General features: G+C 40.5%; 2 long non-coding RNA genes across 3 annotated transcripts; one reads left to right on the forward strand and one right to left on the reverse strand.

Moving 5' to 3' along the window:
- Window positions 1-931: 931 nt before the first annotated feature.
- On the reverse strand, window positions 932-7383 carry LOC103553133 (uncharacterized). Its single transcript, XR_011543053.1, has 4 exons — window positions 7284-7383; window positions 6521-6627; window positions 2892-3092; window positions 932-1601 (listed from the first exon to the last, which is right to left on the reverse strand). It is a non-coding gene; the product is annotated as an uncharacterized lncRNA (long non-coding RNA).
- Window positions 7384-7414: 31 nt separating this feature from the next.
- Window positions 7415-20092, forward strand: LOC139085054 (uncharacterized). Of its 2 annotated transcripts, none has more exons than XR_011543055.1 (4): window positions 7415-7708; window positions 11917-11996; window positions 17038-17124; window positions 19948-20092. It is a non-coding gene; the product is annotated as an uncharacterized lncRNA (long non-coding RNA). The 2 variants fall into 2 exon arrangements; XR_011543054.1 differs by lacking the exon at window positions 19948-20092 and adding an exon at window positions 10071-10194 and having other exon boundaries at window positions 7430-7708; window positions 17038-17247.
- Window positions 20093-25233: the final 5141 nt, after the last annotated feature.

Raw genomic sequence — 25233 nt, forward strand, 5'->3', positions numbered from 1 at the left:
ACTTTCCAGTATTTTTTTTCTTGGCATAAAAAAATTCCCCCTCCTCTGCAAAATCCTTCTTGGCCACAGTATCCACTGTGAGAGCTTGTTCGTGTGATTCCTTTCATACTCACTTTGCTTGTATGAATTTGTGACATCGCTCATGTCACTGCTGACATGCATTAACTCCTGCACTGATGGCTCCACCTTCTCCTTCGTGAGTGCTCACTGCCTACTGAATTAATGCTCTTTTAGGACAGACTACTGACCTCAGCTGTCACCACGCAGCGCTAGGACACACAGCGTGAGGGCAGGCACCCACTGAGCCTGTGGAGTGAATGTGCCCCTGGTCCCCAGGCTCTGGGGAGGGCAAAGCCCATGGCCAACAGTAATGGCCGATGGGCAGCCTTCAACAATCTGCTTTCAGGAAAAGATTCGATTTGAACAATCTGTTCTTTCTTTTCAAAGGGCAGTTTTCAGCATACCTTTTGGGTTACTTTTGTATTGCCATGAAAAATACAACAAGAAAGTAACTTCCTAGAAGAAATTTCTCTACTTTAATCAAAATCTGCTTTTGGCTACCAGACCTGCCTGTCCCAAAGTGCTCATTCTCAACTTGCTTCTTCTGTGTTCCCACCAAGAGAACCATCACTTCTATGGGGCTCTGCCTCCTGACAGAAACAAAACAAAACAAAACAAAACAAAACTCAAAAGTGCTATGATTGTCCCCAGCTGTTGAAAAAGGGAAAGCCATGATGTTTTTGTTTATAGACTGGGTCTCTTTCTTTCTTCCTTTCTTTTTCTTTCTTTCTTTCTTTTCCTTCCTTCCTTTTCCTTCCTTCCTTTCCCTTCCTTCCTTTCTTCCTTCCTCCCTTCTTTCCTTCCTCCCTCCCTCCCTTCCTTCCTTTCTACCTTTTCTCTCTTTCTTGTTGTCTAGAAACAGAAACTAAAATAGAGGCTATAGCAATGTTTTATTGACTATTAAAAAGAGATAGGACCATCAGGGAAATGTGGAGGTGAGGGAGCTGTACAGTCTCAGATCCACGAGCCCTCAGGACGCTCATGCAAAACTCCCCTTCTGAAGCTCTTTCAGAGAGATGGGAAGGAGAGTGAAATAAAAAGAGAATTTTACCCAATGTTTGACTTTAAAATGAAAAGTGAGAGCAGGAAAGAAAGCTAATAGGAGCAGGCGCTTGTGGTGTGTGTGTGCACATGTGCATGTGTGAGTGCACGTGTGTGTGCACACGAGTGTGTGTGTGTTGGGGTTTGGAGGAATAGGCTGAGTGCTAGGGAAATGCAGCGACATAAATCGGGCTTGTGCTGAGTTTCCTGCTTTTTTTATTGGTTTGCTCCCTGTGGTGCTTTCACTAAAACTGCTTCCTCTTTCTCTACATTTATTTTGTTCCCAATCCAGAAGGTCTTGGACGATATTGGTGAGATGCCAAACATCTGGGTTTGGAGAAAGAAGGAGAGAGAGAAAGAGAGAGGAATCTCCACAGTTAAGTAACTTAGTCTTTATGTGTCCAACGGGATGCTCTGGATGCTGTGACCTGAGAGGTCTGATGGCCTTCCACTTGCCCGACATCTATTGAGCTCTGTGAGAATCACGCATGATGCTCCATCTGTTTAAGTAAGAGATAAATAAGATGTAGTCAAGTTTATGACATTTTCATAATAACTAGAGTTATCATAATTACGCCATACTCAAATATGTTATATTCTAATATTTTATATATAATTTCTATGTGTCTCATTATTAAAGCTCCCACTTTTAGAGTGTCGCTCTGTGCCAGGTCCTGAGACAAGTGCTTCACATACATTAGCTCGTTTAATCCTCACAGTAATCCCAACAGGTAGGTGATCAGGGTTATCATTCCTCTTGTATAGTCAAGAAAACAGCTTCATAGAAGCTCCATAACTTGCTCAGTATCGCCTAGTTAGAAAATGGTGTCACTGATATTTAAATCCGGGTTCTTCTGACTTGAGAAGCCCAGACAATGATCTTTTTGACATTTCACTTGATTACTGCAAATATTTATACAAATAATGAAATTAATAAATGAGCCAGTGAGATCCCCTACTTTGTTCATTTGAGGATGTTTACTTAAAATGTTGGTTTTAATTTTCTCCACTTAACTTCTCTACCTGTGTATATTCTTCAGTACTCAACAAAAAGGAGTTGTGAGCTGTTTTATCAAGGAGAAAATTTTAAAACATTCAATAAATTTGAGGTTCCATACTTGCTATAAATAATTAATTTAGAGAAAAAGTAAGGTTAAAATGCATTGACCATAATTGTGACAACTATACTTGTACCAACCACATTTCTTCTTTCTGAATTCTAAAAGATTGAGCATAAATGCTATGAATCACCTAATATTTTTGATATATAACTCCTTCAGTTATCTATTGCTGTGTAACAAACTTCTCCAAATTTATTAGCTTAATGAAATGACTAGTTTATTACATCTCACAAATTTTGTGATTTAGAATTCAAGAATAGCTCAGCTGAGCGATTCTTCTGCTTCATGTGACATCAACTGGGGTCGCTCAGTGGTTTTTAACTGATGCTTGGGATGGTCTAGAGCTGTGCTGTCCAATTATGTATAAGCATATAGTTTTAAATTTTCTGATAGCCAAATTTAAAGTATAAATAAGTAGAGTTAACTTTAATAGCATATTTTATTTAACCCAAATATCAAAAAGATTGTCATTTAAACATAGACTCAATGCAAAAAATTTTAATGAGTTTTTGGATACATTTTTGAAATCCACTGTGTGTTTTACTCTTACAGTACATCTCATTTTGGACTCTGGACATTTCGAGGGCTCGAAGCCATATGGCTGGTGGCTAGTACATTGGATAGCGCAAGTTCCTAGATACTTCAAGATATCTTCACTGCCACACTTACCACCCTGCTGGAATTGGCTGGAAGGCTGGGCTCAGCAGAGCCTCTCTCCTTTCCCAAGGATTCTCATGATTTCCATGTGGTTTCTCTTACAGGTAGTCAGCTTTCTTACAAGGTATCTCAAGTTTCTAAGAGACTGAGGTGGGATCTGCCAGTCTTCTTAAAGGGTGGGTTGTGAACTGCCATAACATCATTTCTTCTGTCCTGGGTACAACAAAGCAGTCACAGGGCACCCCAGAATCAAAGAGAAGGAAAAGTGCCCCCCCTCCCCAATGGGAGGATGATCAAAGAATTTACAGCTCTCTTTAATATGCCAACAAAACATATTAGTTTATCTCAAAGTATGACACAGTAAAGTTGTGTACTTTAAAAACCATTTACGTCCGTTAGTAGGATATTGAGACACAGTATATAGCAGAAGTGAAGCAATAGTTACACATGTTTTGTAGACTCTGGAGAACTATATTAATATGTGAATTGATTATAGATATTTAGAGTCATATATACATGCTTTTAGAAATGAGAATGTATCATATGTGATTTATTTCATATTGGATTCTTGATTAATAACACTACACCTAACACCAATATTGTTCCTATGGGGAAATATAAACCACTTTTTCTTGTTCTACCATCTTTCCTGATGCTACCACTGTACCATGTGAAAGCAAGGGTGCCTTATTTTAATTTTACAGTTAAAACAAAGCATTACAATTTTTTATCTTATTTCTATTGGAACTTTTATTTTAGTAATTGCTTTGCCATGGAGGTTCTAAATAACTCTAAATCTTGTTTGGATGAATATTTAGCAAACTGGAGATTGTCATTTGTTTTCAAATAACCTGCTGTAAATATGAAAGGAGTGACCGTAAGCAATTACGAAACAAACAGAAACTTAGGGACTTATTTTCCTTTTTAAAAAAAAATGTACAGCTGTTTGGATAGTTTAGATGAAATCTCATTTATATTGATCAATAATTTATGAGCACCAACTACCGAAAATGAAATTAAAGCACGGGGAAGAAGGAAGTCAAAGAACCGCTGTCTCAGGGTAGTAATACATTGTGATTCTGAAATATATTTGTTCTGTCACTAACGTAGAGAATAGCAGTTGAGCTAGACTAATTTAACATTGCTATCAAAAGTCCTTGACTATCCTCAAGGAGGAGGAGGCCTCTGTAACTAGTCACAGGTTTCACCTAAACTCATTGTTTTTGACAATGATTAGTCTCTGCTTTTGGGCTTGTTTATGCTCTGCTGAGCAGAGCTGAGATTAGAGAGTTGATCAGTTGTGGTGATATCCATAAAGGATCAACCGAAAAATAGAGCGTTACGTGAATTGGAATTGAATCCCCTGCCACAGCAGCCCGAATGAATTTACCCGGCCTATCAATCCTCAGATTTCATGATGTGCCTGAAATACCAGGTAATTGAAAATGTAATCACTAAGGCTAGAAAGAAGAAATTATATTTTCAGTTAAGATCTTTACTGGATTATGCCGAAGATGCCAATATACAAGCTTGCTCGTAAACCAGACAGTTTATTCAGTGTGATTTGGTGATTCAGTCATTTCGATTCTCCTACAGAGATCTCCAGAAGTTTCTATACTAGAATTTGATGTGGGAGTTTGGAGGGCAGAATGATCAATAAATTTTCTATTGGTTTATAAGGCTCTTGACAAATTTACTGTCTCAAAAGGCCTGCATTGAATAAGAACTCTTATCCATGGTGTACACGGAATAAGTGAGACATCAGATTAAAATTAATCTTGTCAATTTAGGACCAAGAAACAAATAAGATAGATTAATCACATTAAAATTCACTTACTTTCATTCATTCAACTGACTTTTTACTGTCTCACTATATTCTTTCCTTTAGTTTTACACTTATTGCCAAAGAACAGTCGGTAGGAGGAAGGTGATCTAATATTTACAAAACATGAATCTTTAAAATCCATCACTATGTGCTACGGACTGCGTAAAGCAATTCACCTTTATGCTCCTATTTACCGCTCATGGCAAATCAAGGCAAAGACTATTATTACCTCCATTTCACAGATGAGGAAACCGAGGCTGGAGGTAATGAAGTCACTTGCCCAATATTCCACAGCTAATGAGGGCAGGTAAGCGATGTGAACACAGGTTTGCTGTCTCTAGAACTCTAGTTATTAACCGCTATGCAACAGCAGCAGTAGCAGTAGTCCCAGTGGTAGTAATAGTAGTAGTAAATAACTAATGGTTACAGGGTACTCACTGTATCGCAGTGCCTGACATTCATCCCAAGCAGCTGGCCTGGAGCCTCCTTGGACTGAGTCCCCCCAGAGAACGGTGCTAGACTCCTACAACAGTGCTCAGTGGTCAGCAGGTTGCCCAACACCTAGTGAGTTCTGAGGCTCTGCCTCTCCCTGTGGAAAGTTTCCCCAGCACCCAGAGGGGAGATTTCCAGCAAGTCCCAACATGCGACACCTGAGTGCCTTCTCTGCCATCAGTGAGTCACAGCTGTGCCCTTCACACCAGGTCTGGGTCCCAGCAGTGTGTTGATCTGGGCAGATCCTCCTAGAGTGCTCTCTCTCAGTCCTCTCAGTCTTGGTTCTAAGTTCTTTAGCATTCTCTGTAACACTCAACAGCCAAGTTCCCTTGACTCCAATCCTCCATTAATCATTTTTTTATATTAAACTATGTTTCTAAACATTGTGTGGTTTCTGTGGTCTCCTGACTGGACTCAGACTAATAAAACATCTTATTTTCATAAAATTTCCATAAACAAAGACAATCATTGGCTCTCTCTCTTTTTTTTTTTTAGCAGGCAAAGCAACAGAGGCACAGAACAGTAAATATGCTTTCTTGAACCTTCTAGTTCTGAGAATTGATAGGATTGGCTCTCCTTTATGCCCCCTCATCTTTCAAAGGTCAGAGAGGTTCCAGGGGTTCCATTGTCAGTCAGTACTCACAACTTCACAATGCTTTAACTTCCAACCAGCGCCCTCTTGTGGACTAAATTGTGTTCCCTCAAAATTCATATGCTGAGGCCCTGACCTCCCAATGTGCCTATATTTGGAGAAAAGGCCTCTAGGTAGGTAATTAAGGTTAAATGAGGTTATAAGGGTGGGGCGCTAATCTGATATCACTGATGTCCTTATAAGAAGAGGAAGAGACACAGCAGGAAGGCCATGTGAGGACACAGTGAGAAGGCAGGTGTCTACAAGCCGAGGAGAGTGGCTTCACAAGAAACCAACCCTGCTAACACCTTGATTTGGACATCCAGCCTCTAGACCTGTGAGAAAATAAATTTCTCTTGTTTAAGACCCCTGTCGGTGGTACTTTGTTATGGCAGCTTTATCAAACTAATACACACCACAAAGCTGGTGGATCCCTACCCCACACTTCTAGCTTCAGTTGTTTACCACACATCTCCACATGGTTTCCAAACTTGAACCTTATCTGCCAAGTAGTCCTCCTCACAAATCCATCCTAATTAATGGCCTTGTTACTCAATGGAGTCACTGAGTCACAGGGCTCAGAATCTTTCATTTCTTCATGACAATTCTAATTACAAGATATTCAAATTCATTTCCTCCTCTGTTTCCTATACCACTTGCTTATTTTGTGATTTCATTGTATTTTTCTTTTACCTTTGCTGAAGGCAAGGTGATCTCAACATCTCTGATCCCTCTGCTTCTGGTCCATCCTTTTTCACTCCATACCTTAAATCTTGGTCTGATTATGTCACTTTAAAAGCCTGTAACAGTCTCTTGGTCACAGAACCATTTCCCAAACCACATCTCACAAGATGTACCCTAAGAGATAGTCCTATAAAAAGGGTTTTGTGGTTTCCCTCACAATGCCAAAATGTGTAGTAAAGGCTCATAAAAGACTTGCAGAAAAATCTTCTATTTAATTTTATTTAATCCAGCATTTTTCAAATTCAGGAACTATCTCCCTCACCTCCTCCATCCCCTTTTTCCCTCTTTGCACATGTTTGGAAATGTTGATATATATTCTTTTAGCCTGATGGCAGACTCGGTGATCGTCGCCCTGCTGTGGACACTGCCAGTGCCCGCCCACAACTCCCTGAATGCCTTTATTGTTTCTGAGGGACTCGCTCAGTCTCCTGGAGCCCTTTGCCCACCTCCATCCTTTGGGGTGACCTGAGGCTGGGGCTGAAGGATGCCAGAGAAGCAGGAAAGTCCAGCTCTCTTGCCTCAGGTCTAGATGCCCTTAAGGTGTTATTTACATCGCAGAGTGCCTCTGCAGGATCCTGCCGACACTGCCATCGTGGGAACTTTGCCTGAAATCATACTCTCTTCCCTTCCCTGGCTAGCTTCTTTCCCTTCCCTGTCCTGCTTCCTCAATTCCTGCACCAGGTTCTCCTGGGAGCTTTCATAAACCACTTACAGCAAATCCTAGTCTCAAGGTGTGCATCTGGGGAGCTTGACATAGAAAGTCCTCCAAGATGCTTTTCAAATCTCTCTTATGATGTCACAGTGATGTTGTTGGAAGAGAGCAGTCATTCCATCCTTTCTACCATAGTGATTGGCTCAGGAGGGAGAAAGCCTAAGCCCGTCAATGAACAGCATTGTCGGGGCACAATCCAGAACTGGGATTAGTTCCAGAATGAGCATATGCCCCAGTCAGACCAATGAACGTGAGGAGGGATTGGAGTACAATTAGACGTGACAGTCAAGACCAAAGGCATTTATTGTGAAATAATCATTCCTCTATCTGAATGTGATTCCAGAGGGAAGTTAAAGCAGTAAAGGACGACGAGTTGAGACTCTATTTCCAGTGACAAGTTTCTTTAGAGATGCCTACCTGAGCCGGTAAGTATGAATAACAATGTTAACCAGATCACTTTGTAAAAAGAAGCAATGTCAATATAGTTCTAATATATTGAGAGGTTACGTATTTTCATTTGGAGAAACCTAAACAAGCAGTTTTATAGTCACAGAAACAGAGGAATTTACCTCCATAAACTTCATAGTAGCCTAGGATGAAGGCTTTGCAGAAATGTTCCGAACCCTTCTACATCAGTCGTTCACAAAGTGTGGACCCTAGACCAACAGCATCAGCTTCATCCAGGAACTTAGAAGTACAAATTCTTGAGTTCCATCAAAAAAACTACTGAAATAAAATCTTTGGGAGCGGGGCCCAGCAATCAGTGCTTTCATAAGCCCTCTCTTGATTCTGCTGGGTCCCAAACTATGAGAAACTGTATGAGTGTTCACACTTTACCTCTCATCTCTCCTCTGCCATTCCGTTCACACCCTTGTCTTTCCTGCCTGCACATTTCTGAATGTAATGTGCTCTGTCATCTATCCTGACCATTGCTTTTATTCCAAATACTGTATATTATGAAAATAATCAATTCAATTCCATATGTTTTATCCATTTTTACCTCAGAAATAACTTGCTTCTCATTGCCACCATAGCAAATAATGTCTCAGCTAAAGTTTTCTTAATATTTTACAAGTGCTCACTGTGTCCAGCATGATACTTTCTTAGAGGGAGAGATATGTATGAATGTACATATATATGTGTGTATATATATACGAAATATAATGATTTTCATGAAGCAGCCTGTTAATTTTCTTCTAACAAAGTATTGCAAGCATTTCACTTTATAAAGATAACTTTGATGCCTTTTTTTAACCCCTAATTAGTTAAAAGTAATTCTACAGTTGAGTCTCATTGTTAAAAGTTTTCAAATTGCTTGGTGCTTCCCACCTATCCTCAACAATATTTAATAATGCTTCGGGAAAGTTCATTTATTTCTGCTTTTGTGTTTTGCAAATGGGTTTTGTTTTGCTCTGCTATGATTTTGAAAGATAATTCTCTCTAGATAATCAAGTTAAGTAGATGAATTTCAGTATAAAATATGACCAGAATTCTTAAATACTCAGAAAACTGGGTAAGAGTAATGAATTGTTTTTTATAAAGCTATATAGATAGTCAAATTTTTATAAAAACATTAATCTAGAAAATACTGACTGGAGGCAGATAATTTCCAGGTTAACATTCTACATTATAATGACAATTCATTGTTAAATGATAATTTTGGATAACATGAACATTGCTCTTTAAACCCTTTCTCCTAAACTGGAAGATCTTCTTCTACCTGGATCTCTGCTTTTCAATCTGAGGAAATAGAGCTCAGGAGAGTGAGGGAAGGTGAGGGGGTGAGGCAGCCCCAGAGAAGGGGTGGGGGGAGGAAACGTGAGGAAGTTCCTTTGCTTGTAAGCTCTTTGGAGAAGGATAGACGTGAATACACACATGTAAAAAGAAACATGGCTTTATTATGGAGGAAATTGTGAAATTTACATGATCTTGATTCCAATTCTTAGCTAAAAAATAAAAATAAATACAAATCTCAAGGCCAAAGAAGAGATTTTTCTTTTTCACAAGCTGAGGGTTGGAGAACTATTTGGCTGGATCCCGCTGGAGCTGTTCCTACTTCTCTAGTTTCCTTGTTTCCCCTGGCTCTCTGAAAACTCCTAATTGCTTAGATGATGACTCCTAAATTAGTGACGATTTTGTTTTATTTTGCTTTAGCTTTTGCTTTTCCTGGGGTGATAAGCGAGGAGGTAAGAATTGCAGGATGGAGGGTAGAGAACACTAGCAACATTTATTTACCTGTGTTAGTCACCCGTAAAGAAAGCCTAAGACGAGAAGGTACATGTTATAAGTGAGAATCATTCTGAGCCTGCATTTTTTTAACCAGTAAAATGAGGCGACAAAACCTTCCTACTTATTTTCTTAGAAGATATAAATAAATCGATTTGTAAGAATTCCTCACTTGCCAGAGCTCAGTTAATGCTCCTTCCCTCTGCCTGTTCCACATGCATGCACCCTTAAACACCACCGTGAGAGTCAAAGAACTCTTGGAATTTGGGGGAGCATATTAGATTGCCACATGTAATGAAAGACTTCACCTTTGTAAAACTGGGCTGTGTGCATGCATAATGTATGCCCAAGTACCCAGGTATATCATCATAGAGTTAATTAATTCAAAGGCAGCTATTAAGATTTTGCACTGAGCTAATTCCAATTCAGTATACTAGGGCTAGCAACTGCCAAAAGAGCTGCTCTTTGAATATTTTATTAGAAAACTTTACTTATAAGAAAAATTAAGTGTTATTCTACCCCCTGCTGCATAAAACTGCTTTCCATTTTCATGGTGTCCAGGTATTGAGGCCCTGGGCCTGCTCCCCAGCAGCGTTTCCTGCCCGTGGATGCTTCCTCTGCTAACTTATGTGTTACAATTGCTTGCTGTTCACTGGAGAGGATTTTTCACAGCTACTTCACTGAGGTCTGGACTCCTATATATTCCTAGAACAGTGATTCTTTCAGAAAAGCTCATTTAAAAAATATTAGACAGAGAACAGCTCTTTCTTGAAAGCAGATTTTAGGCTTGAAATGTATTCCACAAAGGCACACGGTGTTCTAAGGGTGTGATTCAGAAGAAGCCCCTGGAAGATTATGTTAAAATATGTTGCATCAGTATTTCTCCAGATCCTTGAATTTGTGAATATTTCTTACCACACGATTTAAAACTCTACCTACTTTTTACCTTGTAGATAGAGAATCAGTATGTCTAATCCATCATAATCAAAACCAAGCAAAAGACAAAACAGGAATGTGGTAAGTTAGAGCAAGGCAGCTGGTTTCTCTTCCTCATGCTCAGTGACCATTGTGATACTGGTTGACCCCCTACAGTGAGTGAGACATGAGGCTCTGGAGGAGGACCACAGAAGGAAAAGCTAAGCTCTACAACCTTGGGCAAGTTATTTCCCCACTCTGTGCCTTGACTTCTCAATCTTAACACGGGGATGATGCTGACAATAGTACTAACATCCAAGGTTATTACAAGGATGAAATGATCGTGAAACGCTTGGAAACACGCCACAGTGAGAATGTTCTCACTAAGCGTTGGCTATTACTGCTAAACACATATTTCAAAGATGTCATTTCCCATGATTTAACCTTGGGTAATTCAAATTGTGAAAATATGCTACTGAATATAGAGTGCTACAATTCCAAAGTTTTGAATTTTCCTTGTAACAGTAACATGCGCTTATATTTTATTGATTTCCAGCTAAATGATGACTTGTCAAGATCATTACTTTCATTATATTAAATACTCCTCTGTAATTAAGTTTATATGCAACTAAATAGAATTTAACTACTTTCTTTCAGAAGTCCATTACAGAAGTGCAATAAGCAGATATAAAAAATTTAGGATCATATAATAAAAAGTGTTAACTTATTTTATTTTAAAATCTAGAAGAATTGTATGGCAAAACAGTAGTGGAAAGTTGTAAATAAGTAATGAAAATAATTAAAATTATGTAAAATTTTAAAAACAAAGGAAAATATTTAGTATGCATTTAAATTCAATGAGCATTTACTGAACTTCAGCCATGATCTAGATTGAATGAATATAATGCAGTCGTTATCTCAAGAATCAGTGGGGGAGCCAGACAGATCAACAAGCAGCTGAGTGCAAAGTGGCAAGTGCTGTAGAGAGAGACATGTAAATTACTGCAGGAACTAAATGAAGATGGAGCAGCAGTGGAGGAAAAAGATGTTTTTAAAGAAATGAATGCATTTTTTAAGGTTAAGCAAAAGGGAAGAACATCTTATTATTCCGGGAAATGCAATTTAAAATAAGAGGATATCATTTCGCACACATCAGATTGACAAAAATTAAAAGGATGACAATATCAACTGAATGGGAAGATGTCTAGAAATAGAATACTCATTTGATGCTGGGGGGAGTGCAAATTGGTACAAACACTTGTGGAGCAATTTGACAGTATCCAGTAAGACTGCAAATGCACCTCCTTATGCTGCTCCACTCCTATGGATGCATCCCAGAGAAACCCTCAGAGAGATGCACAGGAAACAAGAAGATGAACATCCATAGCAGCACTGTTCACAGGGTGAAAAATTAGAAATAATCTAAAAGTTTATCAGTAGGGAAATGAATAGTAACCTGTTGTTACATATTGTTTTATTTTTCATACGATAGGTTTCTGTACAGCAGCTACAAGTAAGAAAACACGTCTGCATTTATCTCAAAAACATAATTGAATTATGTGGAATGAAAAGGTAAATTTAAAAAATACATATACAGTCATATCATTCTTCTGAATAAAAAAATACAAAGGTATACACACGCATATGCATTTTCCTACATACACACACAAACTAAGAATACAAATTCAGAGTACAGTCTGTCTCTGGGGAGGGAAGAAGAAAGGGCCTGGAAGGAAACAGGGAATTTAAATTGTGCATGCAGTTCATGATGCCTTTAAACAAATCTGAGGCAAATTTGAGAAAACACTAATTTATTTGCAATTGAGTGGTGTGTAGCATTTTTATATTATCTGTTGTACAGAGTTCCAAATATTCCTTCCTAAGTGGAAAATTAATGTGAAGTCTCCTGTTTTATAGTGAAAGGTCATACAAAAAAGAAAATTAGAGACTAATTTGTGTTAGCAAGTTTCTTTCCTTAAAAAGCAAAGCAGTTAGGATCTCCTTCTCTTTTTTCCCCCGTTTCTCGAATATACCCACATCTACAGGCTCTCTGCTTGTGCTCGTCACTATGGACAGAGACTCCAGGTCCCCTTCCCGAATGACTTTATTTCAATATTTGTTTTCTTACAACCTATTCTGGTTACAGAAGCCAGAGCAATCTTTCAAAAAACAAGTGTAAGTTAGATCAACTCTCTTACATGCTTAAACTGCTTCCAAGACCACCCATCTCACTTAGAACAACACCCAACCCCTTGTACTGGCTCATGAGGCCCACCATAATCTGCTCCTGCCCTCCTGGCCTCTGCACCTACCACTCTTCCTACTTTGGCCATAATTTATGCCTTTCCCTCGAACCAACCAAACTTGCTAGCTGCCTAAGGCTGCATTAGCTGTTCTCTCTATCTAGAATGTTCTTTCCCTTCATCTTTAGATGACTGTCTCCTTGTGGTTCAGATCTTACCTTCTCGAAAGAGGCTTTCCCTGACCTACGGGAGACATCCCATTTACGTCTATCATGTAGGTTTGTTTTAATTCTCTGCATAGTGCTTCATTATAGATATTTTCTTGTTTACTTACTTATTGTCTGCCTCTCACTCACTTGATCAGGGATGCTGTTCAGCTAATTCAAGCTGTATCACCAGAATGTAGAACCATCACACATTTTCAGTAAATCTTACTTGAATAAATGAATGAACGAGACTGTCCATAAAGATCTAAACGTTAAAATTCCTTATGGATTGATTGATCCTTATTTTCTTCCAAAACATAGTTGCTCAAAAATACAGCACGTTTTTGATAAACAATTATCAAATGCAAAATCTCGAACGTTATTGGGAATGCATTTTAATTATATGAATGGAATAATTTTCATTCCATTTTTTCATGTATCCATTCATGAATTTTACTTATTGCTAGGATGACTTAGAGTTTGGCATCAATTGTGTTCCTATTTTCTTGTTTTTGGAGATATCCGTGCTGAGCAACCTTGTTCAAATTAATAAGTAGAAGGTCATGAAAGTGGTTTAACAGCAGTGTCACACAGTCTTTGGTTAAATGTTGAATATTACTGCGCTCTACCATCAAAAACACTTTTTTTGGGTGATGGATCAGCTGAAACTATTACGCCTCCTTCTATGTTGTTGAAAGGAGAGATTTGAAGACCGCTAGACTTGAAAAACTGTCATTGACATTGTCAGCACAGATCCTAACATTGGGGCCTGGCGCTCTGTGGGGTGCTCCAGGGCTGGGCTCCTTGTGCAATTCATGGGGACAAGTAGAAGGAACGCCTATTTTTTGCAAGGTGGGAGGAGGGTGATTGTGAAAGAGCCACAAAGAAGAGTTTAATGACCTCAGGAATGTTCTTCAGAAGGTCAGACTTAGCCAAAAGTACACCTGGGAAAAATAGAAGCCCGTATAGAAGTGGATGTACATCATGCCCCTGTAGCCTGGGGAAAGTACACCCAGTTTGAGCCCCATGGGCCTAGAACCACAGGAAACTGAAGCCTTAATGGGCAGGTGCAAGGACACAGGAGAGGAAGGTGGTAGAAAGGGAAGCGGGAGGATGCCAAAGGCAAGGTTTGCTATTTTAGGTTTTTGAATATTATTAGACCTGTATGCCTTCATGGGCACAAATCCCTCTCCCCTCTTTATCTTCCTGCCTGGATTTCTCTCCCATTTGCTCTATTTCCTCCCTATTCTAGAATTCCTTCTCACAGCAGCTTTTTCAGTATGCTCTATTACGGAAACATTGGGGACTAATTATTTGCAGAGATTTGTCAGGCAGCCATACTATTTTTCTCTCTCTATATATATTTAAAAAAACAATTGAGTTCCAAAACAAGACGTACAGATGTTTGAAGTAAGTTTTCTTTTCTTTTTCCCACATGTTTTAGAGACTTGTAAGAGAAGAGATGGGGATGGTTTGGGTAAAGAAACAAGATAGCTCCTTTCTGACAGTCCTGAAATAGATTAATAGCTTCATTCGTAACCTTTGAAAATGATTCACAAATGCAACTGCTCTTCAGAGTTCTCAGGACAAACCGTGTAATAACCACGTGGGCCCCCCTCTGCTGTCTGCAGCTAGGGCCCCCGTCCGAGTGCAGGTGCTCTGGCAAACCACATTTCATCATGTTCTGTCGACTGGCCGGTGATCCCAAACAGATAACCACAATGAATGCTTCCCGATGTCACCGTGAAACAACCCCCATTATCTCTGAGATAAATCAGAGACGGGAAAGAAAGCAGGCTGAACGCCATTTCAGCCAGTATAAAGGAAAGCACTGTGAAGGGTTTTTTTCTTGTCTTTAGTATACTGATAAGTATTTTTTTTCTAGAATAAAAAATACAGAACATGAGAATAACGTTCAGGATGAGAAAGCACCAACATATTTAAGGACATAATAGGTTAACTGAGTATTATGGTTATATGTTAGATTTCCTTTGAAAATTTTATTTTTGTCTTCCTGGAGATCTTTTGAAATAGCTTTTCACGTGAATAATGATAACTATATTTTTGGAGTTTTCAGTCTGCTTGTGTTGTTCAGGAGATTGAAGTGCAGCGTTTTTCAGACTTTTTTCTCCCTGACATGTCTCTGCCTACCTAGTCCACTGTCACCCTGCTTTCCTTAGGGATCACGAGCATAACTTCCTGGGGGTGTTCACTGCTCTTCAAAGACTCTTGCACTTGACTGCAATTCCATCCTCCAGCAGTTTCTAGTTTTCTCTTTGCTTTCCTTCTGGCATCTCCTTACTGAGTTTGAACATTCTCCAGGTTTTCTTGCCTGAAAGGGGAAAAACAACAACCACAACGCCTGCTGGGTGATTTACCCTCTCCCTCAGCAGCCCATTGCACTTCCACCCTTTTCTCCAAGCATGTTGCCTTCAGCCTCTATCCTCTTTATGCAAATAGACTCTTTTATCAAGGGCGGTGAGCAGACCCAGGACAGAGCAGAAACAAATCCTCACATCTGAGTCTCCATCCCTCTGCTGTCCTGGGGCCCTGTGGATGGTGGATGGTTACCCAGGCCTCCTGCCATCCTTTGGGTTTTAGTTTTCATGGAAATTGCCTGCTCTGCACCTGCTGAGCTCTTGCGTAAACAGGGCCTTGTGGAGCTGAGACCAAAGACGGGACCCGTGAATCACAAGGACCCCCTCCTTGTGAAACTTGCAAGATCTCTGACAGGAGGAAGTGGCGATCTGAGGGGCTTTGGGAGTCGTCATGGGGAGACATCATCAAAGCAGCCCTATGAGGGGCTGCACTCTAGAGTGCGGGAGTCGTTTATCATGACTTTTGCTTCTTCTGAAAGCCAGCCAGCTGTGTAAGCTGAGGATACGCATTTTTATTAAAAAAAATAATAATTAGAGGGGCTGGCCTCATGGCCTAGTGGTTAAGTTCGTGTGCTCCACTTTGGTGGCCTGGAGTTCCCTGGTTCAGATCCCGGGCGTGGACCTACACATCACTCATCAGGCCATGCTGTGGCAGCATCCCACATAGAAGAACTGGAAGGACGTACGCTAGGATATACAACTATGCACTGGGAAATTGGGGAGGAAAAAAAAGGGAGATTGGCAACAGATGTTAGCTGAGGGCCAATCTTCCTCACCAAAAAGCATACCTTAAAAAAAAGAAAATAATAATAATAATTAGAACATCAGCAGCTCATGACTAAAAACAGAATTTGGTTATATATATAAATGATTCTTCCATTTCCCACTCTACTCCCACTTTTCTGAAATAATCACACCTTAGCTAAGCTTTTGTTGCAGGCCTGTATGTGTATACGTTCAGGCTCTCTGTTGATATTCTACATAATGAAGTAAACTTTAAACAAAAGCAGAATTGTGCCTCACATACTACTTTTCAACTTGCTTTTTTTAATGTTGCTCATGTATATTTCACTATGTATATATAGTATATGTTTCTACATACTGAAAAATATATATAATTTATTATTTAATTAGCTATATGCAATTCTAGTGCGTACGGTATTTCTACGTCCAAATTCCATTTGGAGAAGGATTAAGAACATAAACCCTTTGTTGCTTTCGACTAAGTGGATGCTCATTTCAGCAAATAATTCATGTGCCTAATCTCTTTTCCCTGTTAGTTAAATGGAAGATTGAATTATCCAAAGTGGTTCAGAGTTACATTTTAATTTAAATATGAAGTAGTTATAACATTTGAAACTAATTTTTAAGTAAGTAAAACAGCATTTTCATAACTTTATAGAGTCTAAGGTTTGGACCTCGTTTGAAAGGTCACCTGGAGAGCCACCTGTTCATGTGCAAATCTTCCCTACATCATCGAAGCCGGAAGGTCATTAAGCATCAGGTTGCTTATGGTCAATGACAGGAGAATCCCTATTTCCAGAAGCAGTAAATTCTTTCGAGACAACATGCTATAGTGGGCAAAAGTATGGGTTTGGGAGTCACCCACACCTGGGTTCAACTCCCTTCCTTTAAACCAGTAGATTTAGACATTAGACAACTTACTAAAATGTCTCTATACCAGCTACACTGTGGCTTATGTTAAAACGATATGCTCAGATTTAAAGCATCGCTCTTGATCCAAAAAGCTTGTGGAATTTAGAAAAATCCCTTTCTCTCTTTACAGAGCTGGAATTTCAAGTCTATGGCTTCCCTGTGGATCAAAAGAAGTCTAATAAGAAACTCAGAGCCAAGCAAAAGCACTTTGGGCAAGGTTGTACTGTCCCTCTCCTGAAGAAATGAATGATTTTTCTTTAATGGGAGGGGCGCCTGAGGGCAAGAGAATGTCTAGGGACTGAAAAAGACTTTGGAAAATACTTAAAAAATACTATCCCCATCCTCTGTGCTTGGGTGAGCTGTGTTGCCCACTCCTCACTGACCCCAGAGCTCTGTGTCCAGCTCTCATCTCTCTCTTGCGAGGCAGTCCTATAATGTAGGCTGTTAGCTAGTTATCTTTATTTGCATTCATCAGTTCTTCACATTTCTGATCACCTTTTCTCTGCCAGATTGATACTGGTGATGAAAAGATGAATAAGATATTGTCCTTCGTTAAAAGATAAATTGAGGCATATTAAAAATGTTAAGAGCTTATTTGAGCAAAAATCAATTCGAATCAGGTAGTACCAAACCGGAAGCGGTTAGGAGCTCGGGGAGAGACTAATATAGAGAAAAGACAGAAGCATAGTAAGGAAATTATTGATTGGCTATAGCTTAAAGCCTAGTTGGTTGCTCGTGACTGATTGTCCTTAGGGTTAGATTTCGTAACCTTGAGGCGTTTACAGGCTTACATTGTGGTTTGTTTATATAGGTGCCACAGTATTAGAGCCACCTCAGTCTAATGGCCTCCTTGTTTGATTAATTTAGTGTCTTGCTCTTAAACCCTTCTGGGAGAGCTGGACAAGTGAAGAGGGAACCTTAGGATCACATGCGAAGGCCATGGAATGCTGGAGCAGATGATGCTCAGACCAAGCCTTGCTGGAGTCAACAGTCAGGCCTTGGCGAGCAGGTGGGGTAAGACGTGAGTATTAGTGGGTGTATCTTGGAATGAAGAGAAATAAAGGAAAAAGCATTCCAGGCATAGTGATCAAAACCAAGACACTTGAGAGAACATCTGTTTCTAGGGAGCCACAGGCAGGGCAGTATGAATGGTGTGCAGAGAATAAGCAAGCTGTGATGAGAGATGAAGGCACTAGCTTTTTATTGCTGCCATAATAAATGACCACAAATGTAGTCTTTTCAAACAACACAATTTCTTATCTCCCAGTTCTGTTGGCCAAAAGTCCAGCATGGCGAGTCTTAGCTGCCTCCTCTGCTTAGAGTTCCACGAGGCTGATATTAAGAGTTGGCAGGGATGACGTCCTTTCTGAAGGCTCTGGGGAAGACTTGGCTTCCAAGCTTATTCAGGTTATTGGCCTGAGGTCTCTGATTCCTTGCTGGCTGTCGGCTGGGGATCACATTTATCTTCTAAAGTCCTCTCTCTGGTTCTTCCACGTGACCCTCCACAACTCAGGACCAGCAGTGGAGCATCAGATCCTTCTCGTTTTGGAATCTCTCTGCCTTCCCCTTCTGCCTTCCTCTTCAGGCTGAGACAGCTTTCTGCTTCGAGTGCTCACGTGATTAGATTGCGCCCACCCAGATGATACAAAACAAACTCCCCATTCTCCAGGTCTTTAACCTAATCACACCTGCAAAGTCCCTTTGCCATGGGGATAAGGACATGGGCATCTTTGGGAGGCGTTACTCTGCCTACCACAATGTGGAACATTGAGATACTCTCAAGGGATGTGCGCGAATACATGTACACATGTCAGGATTCTTTAGTGAAATTTGGGAAACTCTGAATGATGTACTCATTTCTTAAAGAGTCAAAAAACATGTTTTTATGTTAAAGACACAATAAGGAAACTTGTGTAATTTTTTCCCAGGGTTTCCCAAGTTTGTTTTACCTTAAAACCTCTTTCTCCTTGAAAATTCCTTGTTAACTTTCTCAGAACTGGTGGTATACAGCCCAGGCTTTGGGAAACTGAGTTAGAGGCCCACTCACCAAGATATTCCTCAGTCATGCGTCGAAGTCTAATATTGTCTTGCAGACTTGAGGGTCAGTGCAGAACTTTTCGCAGGGAAATACATAATCAAGTGTGTTTTAATAAGAATCGTCTGGATACAAAGGAGAATGAATGGTAGGAAAGATAGAGGTGTGGTGGGAGGGAGAAAGGTTGGAAGCCGGAAGTAGGATTGTGAGCAAGAAATGGTGTTAGTCTGATTCAAGTAGTTAGGTAAGATGGGAATAAGTGAAAGTATTTAAGGATACTACTGAAGTAGAGGAAACATATGCGAAAACCAATTTATGAAATGGAAAGGCTAGGGGAAGTTAAGGATGATCTATCCCAGGTGTCTGAATGAATGTGCTTTTGACACATTCCTTTAAATGTGCTCATTGGCGATGAGGCTTTAGGCTTTGGGGAGTGAATTTGAGGCCAAGACTGGCCTTCACTCTCCCCATGTCCCTTACTCTCCGGAGATTCTTCCTTGACAGGCCATGCCCTTGCAGTCTGATCCTCGCCCCACTACTTCCTCTGCCTGGTGCACTCTCTCTTCTCCCCTGGGCCTCATGTTGGTCTGGCCAACTGATCCTTCATTTCTGCATTTCAGACTCGATATTACTACCACTAGGAAGACTTCCCATCCAACTGCATCTGTTGCCTCCATCTATTATGACTCTCATCAGACTGTTTTATGATCAATTTTCTTGTCCTCCCCTATAAAGTAATTTCTGTAAGTGAAGAACCATAAATTAATTGTTCATTTCCATTCATAACACATTTCGTGGCACAACATACAGGCTTAATAAATATTTACTTGATGAATAAATTAGCTATTTCAACTGAGTAAGAGGATTTGGGGTAAAAAATAAGATGTGGCTACAAACTTTTCCAACTTCTTTCTAATATAAGAGCCATTTATTTTCGTAAAGACTAGGGATCATTGAGATAAGTTGATAGAAAGGATAACCTGGAATTTTCCCCCTTAAACACAGATCCAGACAGTTGGCCAGTGATACAATGGATGTGTCCACCACAATACTTCCATTAACCACAGAAGCTCTGGCAACTTGTTTGATGTCTGCTTCACCTCCAGTCTCCCTCTGCCTGGCTTCCCATTGGGTTGAGATCATTCCTTGGGTGAGATTTTAATATGCATCAAAATGGGACACAGCTGTTGAAAAAAAGTGGCGCAATCCTACTTTACACCTCGTTGGCCATATAAGACTTGAAGCTTTTTAAATGTTCCCCACTTTCTGGTTGTGACTCAGTACATGAAACTGCTTTTCTAGTGTTATGGAAGGGCAGCATTTGGACTAAGGGGAGTGCTGGTAGCTACTTTGAAAAGGATGAAATTCATGGGGCTGCCCCAGTGGCTGAGAGGTTAAGTTCGTGCGCTCCGCTGCAGGTGGCCCAGTGTTTCGTTGGTTCAAATCCTGGGCGTGGACATGGCACTGCTCATCAAACCACACTGAGGCAGCGTCCCACATGCTACAACTAGAAGAACCCACAACGAAGAATATACCACTATGTACCGGGGGGCTTTGGGGAGAAAAAGGAAGAAAATAAAATCTTTAAAAAAAAAAAAAAGGATGAAATTCATTTGGGAGTTTAAGGTTTGCTGTGTCAGATTTTAAAACTCAACATTTTTCATTTATAATCATATCTTCATGGAATGTAAATCTGATATTTGACTGAGCATTTTCAGGAAAGTTTAAAAATGAGCAAACCTAAAACAGGAATTTGATTTGTAGTCAAGTGGGACATGGTCTGAGGGGGTCATTTGTAAAATTCCTCACAAAGAGATATACCTGTTTCTGTAACTGTACTGTCTAACTCAATAAAATACCACACATTCAGTTTTTTTCTGACTGAACTGTGATAGGAGATTGACCTAAAAAGTAATCAGTTCACATCTGACTGGCGTGCAGTTGTTGGTCCTGTGGACACGTTGAGTTCAGGCTGCTTCAGTCATGGCGTGATAAGCTCTGCTCAAGGCCTGATAAGTTGGAAGACACAGGGCACCTCCTCTGCCAGACTACGCCTACAAACTCTGTGACATAGTGTCACGTTTGTCTGAAGATGCCAAACTTGGCCGTCAGTGATCCATGAAGCTAGTAGAGAGACACAAGCTGGATTTTAATGAAGGCTAGAGATTTCTAGAGTTGTTCATAAAAACGGTACCTGAACGAACACAATGGCACTCTTCATCCAACTTGTTTCAACTTTTAGCTATCCCTCTGGACCTTACCGGTGACCTGCTTCTGTCTTTATACACCTCCTATCCGTTGGTTGAGGATGGCCTAAATTCCAATTTTTCACACAACAGAAACAGAAAGCAACCAAAACTCCATTGTAAAGGCAAATTTTAGATTTTAAAAGGAATGGATAATCATTTTTGAGTAGCAGTGAGCCCAGGCTTATGAAAGAGGGCCAGCCTTGAAAATGACAAGATTTTAAACTAGCTGCAAATCAGAGGGCAATCTTAATTAACAGACAAGCAGTTGGAGCCTGTTGGTCTTGCATGTTGCTTTGCTGTTGAAAATGACGTAGTCATAAAGAGCAACCATTACCAGGAAGTTTTCCAAAATGAAGACAGCAAAATACTGTATAATGTGGATACTTTGCTTCTTCTGGCTTCAGGGTAATCCTGAAGGTCCTCAATTTATGTTTTTCTCATATTTCATATTCATACTTTGAGATGTTAAAATCATGGCCACAAAGTAAAAGTCACCAACACTGCTGAGCTTTCTCCAAAGACTCTTTCAGGGTGTTTTTCTTTGACATGGAACACAGAGCTGAAGGGAAGTTTGGAGGCCATTGATTTCATGCGTTAGATGATAAGACAGTGCTCTGGGACTATCTCCATGGGATCAGAACAGTTTCAAGGTGGTGTCGGAAACTACTCCGTCCCTCGTTCATTCTAACGTCTCTTTAGTTTCTAATCCAATCAGGCTTCCAGTGAATTTGGGGGCAGAGTACCCATCCAGGTTTCCAGGCTTGCAAGGGTCAGCTTGACGTGACTTGATTTACTGCCCCTGCCTGTGGAAGAGTTACCTGTCCTTGTCTCCTTGACATTGGGTTTGGCCAGATGAGTTGTGGTACCCCTAAACTTTGAACTGAGGTTTGGCCGCATGACTTGCCTTGGTTGGTGAGATACAAATGGAAGTGATGACTGTTCCTTCCAAGCAGAAGCTCTAAGAGCTATCTTGTGATTATCATCTCCCTTTGCTGTCTAACTAATATTAGTGTATCTCAGATATGCTCCTTCTGGAGCAAAGCTGCATCTGATGAACAGTCACATGAATGAAAGATAAACTTACTTTTGTTCTCCTCAGCACTGAGATAGTGGAGTCGATTGTCACCACAGCATCACTTAGCCTAAGTGGACTGGTAATCACCTAATCCTGAATGGCATCCTCTAGTAGGAACTGAAAAGTAGAAATTAACTCAACCATTGGACTGGTCAGAGATGAGGGTGGAGGTGAGAAGAGGAGGAAGCAGGACTGTGGCCCAGGGAGAGAAACGTATTTACCAAAATTCGGGACCAGAAGGCATGAGCATTGTGGGGAAAAAGGGGAAGAAGCTAAATCAAGGGACCAAGGCAAAAATCAATGATTCATGCCTTCTTTCTTCATTCAACAACTATTTATTGAGCATCTACTATTTTCTAGGCAATGGTCTAGGTGTTGGGGTGAAAGCAGTGAACAGTGGAATGTGTTAGTTTTGTTCACTATCGTGCACCCAATGCCAGGAATAGTCCTGCGCCTATTTTAGGAACATAAATACTCAATAGTGTCTTACTGAATGAGAGGGCACCTTGTAGGAGCTGGGTCTTACAGTGAAGTAAAAAACCTGGCATCCCAGTTAAGACTTAAAGTGTAGCATGGTTTGATGCCAAATAACAAATGGGTGAGCATCAGGACTGAGCCCCAGATCTGGTCCTATAGGAGAGGTATAGGTGCTTTGCAGGTGGTGACAGAGGTGAACAGAAACTGAGACATAAGTGATATGCAGCTGGATGATCCTCCTAAAGCCAGGAATGCATCCTATGCCCACATTCTCAGAGGAATTTTGTGCTCAAGCTGACTGAGTGGTTCTACCCCAGGGGAAAAGGTCAAGAGCATGGTCTTTAGAATCAGGCATAGTTGCAGGCATTCATTTACTACATGACCACGGGTACAATGTTTACCTTCCCCACGTTTCCTCTTTTTTAAGATGCGGTTAATTGTACTTAAGGCATATCAAATTAAATGATGCGTGTGATTCAGTATATTGCATAGCAAGTAGTGAACACTTCCTAGGTGATGGTAGCTGATACTATCAACTGTCATTGCGAGTATCACTGTTGTCATTATTTTCATCTGAGTGCCTTGCTCTCCCTGGCAATTCGACCGAGTGGCTTGGCATTATGGAATTTTGCTTGGCCTATTTAGCTATATAAATATAAATATAATCCAACACTGGCTTTATTCTATTATATAACTGAAACCTTCTTTTCTCAATAAGTGTAAATTGATGACAGTGGCAGGAGAAAGAATTAAAGGTGACCACTTCTTATACTAAAACAGAGACGATCAGCTTTGAATTTAGTCTTTTCCCACTTTTAACAACAGTAATTATCGTGCTAGGGATTTTAGAAATATAAGAATGAAGGAGACAGACACTGACCTCGAAGAATATTCATTGTAATAAAAGAAGTGAGACCCAGACATTAAATGAAATAGAAGTGATAAATATCATACAAAGGAGTAGTGGTACAATTGGCAGCTCAGAGGAAGCTGGATTACCTCCAACTGGGAAGGCCCCATGGAGGGAACAGCATGTGTGGTGGGCCCCGATTTTGAACAATGAAGATGGACCTGTGTTTTCGGAAGAAGGAATAGGTTTGGTCAATTTGTGGAAAGGCTTTGTCACGGCCTGGGCGCCCCTGGAAACGGATGTTGAGATGGAGACCTGTGTGTTTTATTTTACATTTATTGGAGTATGCCTAGAGGGGCAACATTTCTAAGGGAGGAGGAAGTGAGACAAGCAGAATTGGGTAGAAGGAGTGGTTGAACTGTGATGCAGCTGCAACAGAGGCCAAGCCAATGCCATGAGGAACTCTGAAGCTGAGATGGCCCTTTAGAGACATCCTGGGTGGAGGCAGAGGGGTGGGCTGGGCCTCTATATCTCGCAGTGAGTCATCGAGTGTGAGTTGCCCCAGAGGCAGCTCCCTTCAGCCTAGGCAGTTCCTGGGGCAGGTCCCAGCTGTGAGCCATCAGCAGGCAAGCAGCTGGGCAGCTGGAATAACTATAAGGGGGACCTGGGCGGCACACTGTAGCGTGCTCTACAGTTTTGGATGTTGACGTAGGGAGATGGGACCTTGTGTTAGTTTTCTAGGGCAGCTATGACAAAGAACCACAGACTGGGTAGCTTAACAGAAATTTATTTTCGGACAGTCCTGGAGGCTTGAAATTCAAGATCAAGGTGTCAATGAGGTTGTTTCAAGCCCATCTCCTTCGCTTAAAGATGGCTGCCTTCTCCCAGTGTCTTCACGTAGTCTTCCATCTGTGTGTGTCTGTGTCCTAATCTCCTCTTCTTACAAGGGCACCAGTTATACTGCATAAGGGCCCACCCTCATGACCTCAGTTAACCTCAATTACCTATTTAAACACCCTATCTTTAAAAGAGTCAGATTCTGAGGTACTGGGGGTTAGGACTTTAACATATGAATTTTGAGTGGACACAATTTAGCCCATAGAAGACTTCATTTGTTTGGAGAAAGAAGAATATTAGAGGTTTTCTCAGGGTGAATACTTACTAAAGGATGTGCTTCAGAAATCTGTGAGTAATGAGAACACGGATGGGAAGGAGAGAAAAAAGATGGAGGCTAGTTGGGAAGCCACTACTTCAATTCTGAAATAAATAATAAAACCTGAACTAAAATAGTGACAGCAGTGATGGAAAACAGAGAAAAGATGCAAAGGATTTCTCAGAGTAAGCCTTGTTGGGACTCTCTAGTGGGTTGGATGTGGGGAGCAAGGAAAAGGCAGAGGTTGAAGATTGGCAGCTTGGATAAGCACCTTCAACAGAACAGGGCACATGAGAGTAGGAAACATTTGCATGCAAGCAAAAGAAAAAAAAAAGTGATTATTTGCAACACATTAGGATTGAGATACCAACAAGATCTCCAGGTTGAAATGTCTAATGCAGATTGGAAATAACGGGTGAGAAGGTTGGAGAGATACAGTATTAGACATGTGGTTCTGGGAGTCACTTGTGGGTTAGCACAATCTTTA

This window comes from Equus przewalskii, chromosome 8, assembly GCF_037783145.1.
Source record: "Equus przewalskii isolate Varuska chromosome 8, EquPr2, whole genome shotgun sequence".
Taxonomy (NCBI): Eukaryota; Metazoa; Chordata; class Mammalia; order Perissodactyla; family Equidae; genus Equus; species Equus przewalskii.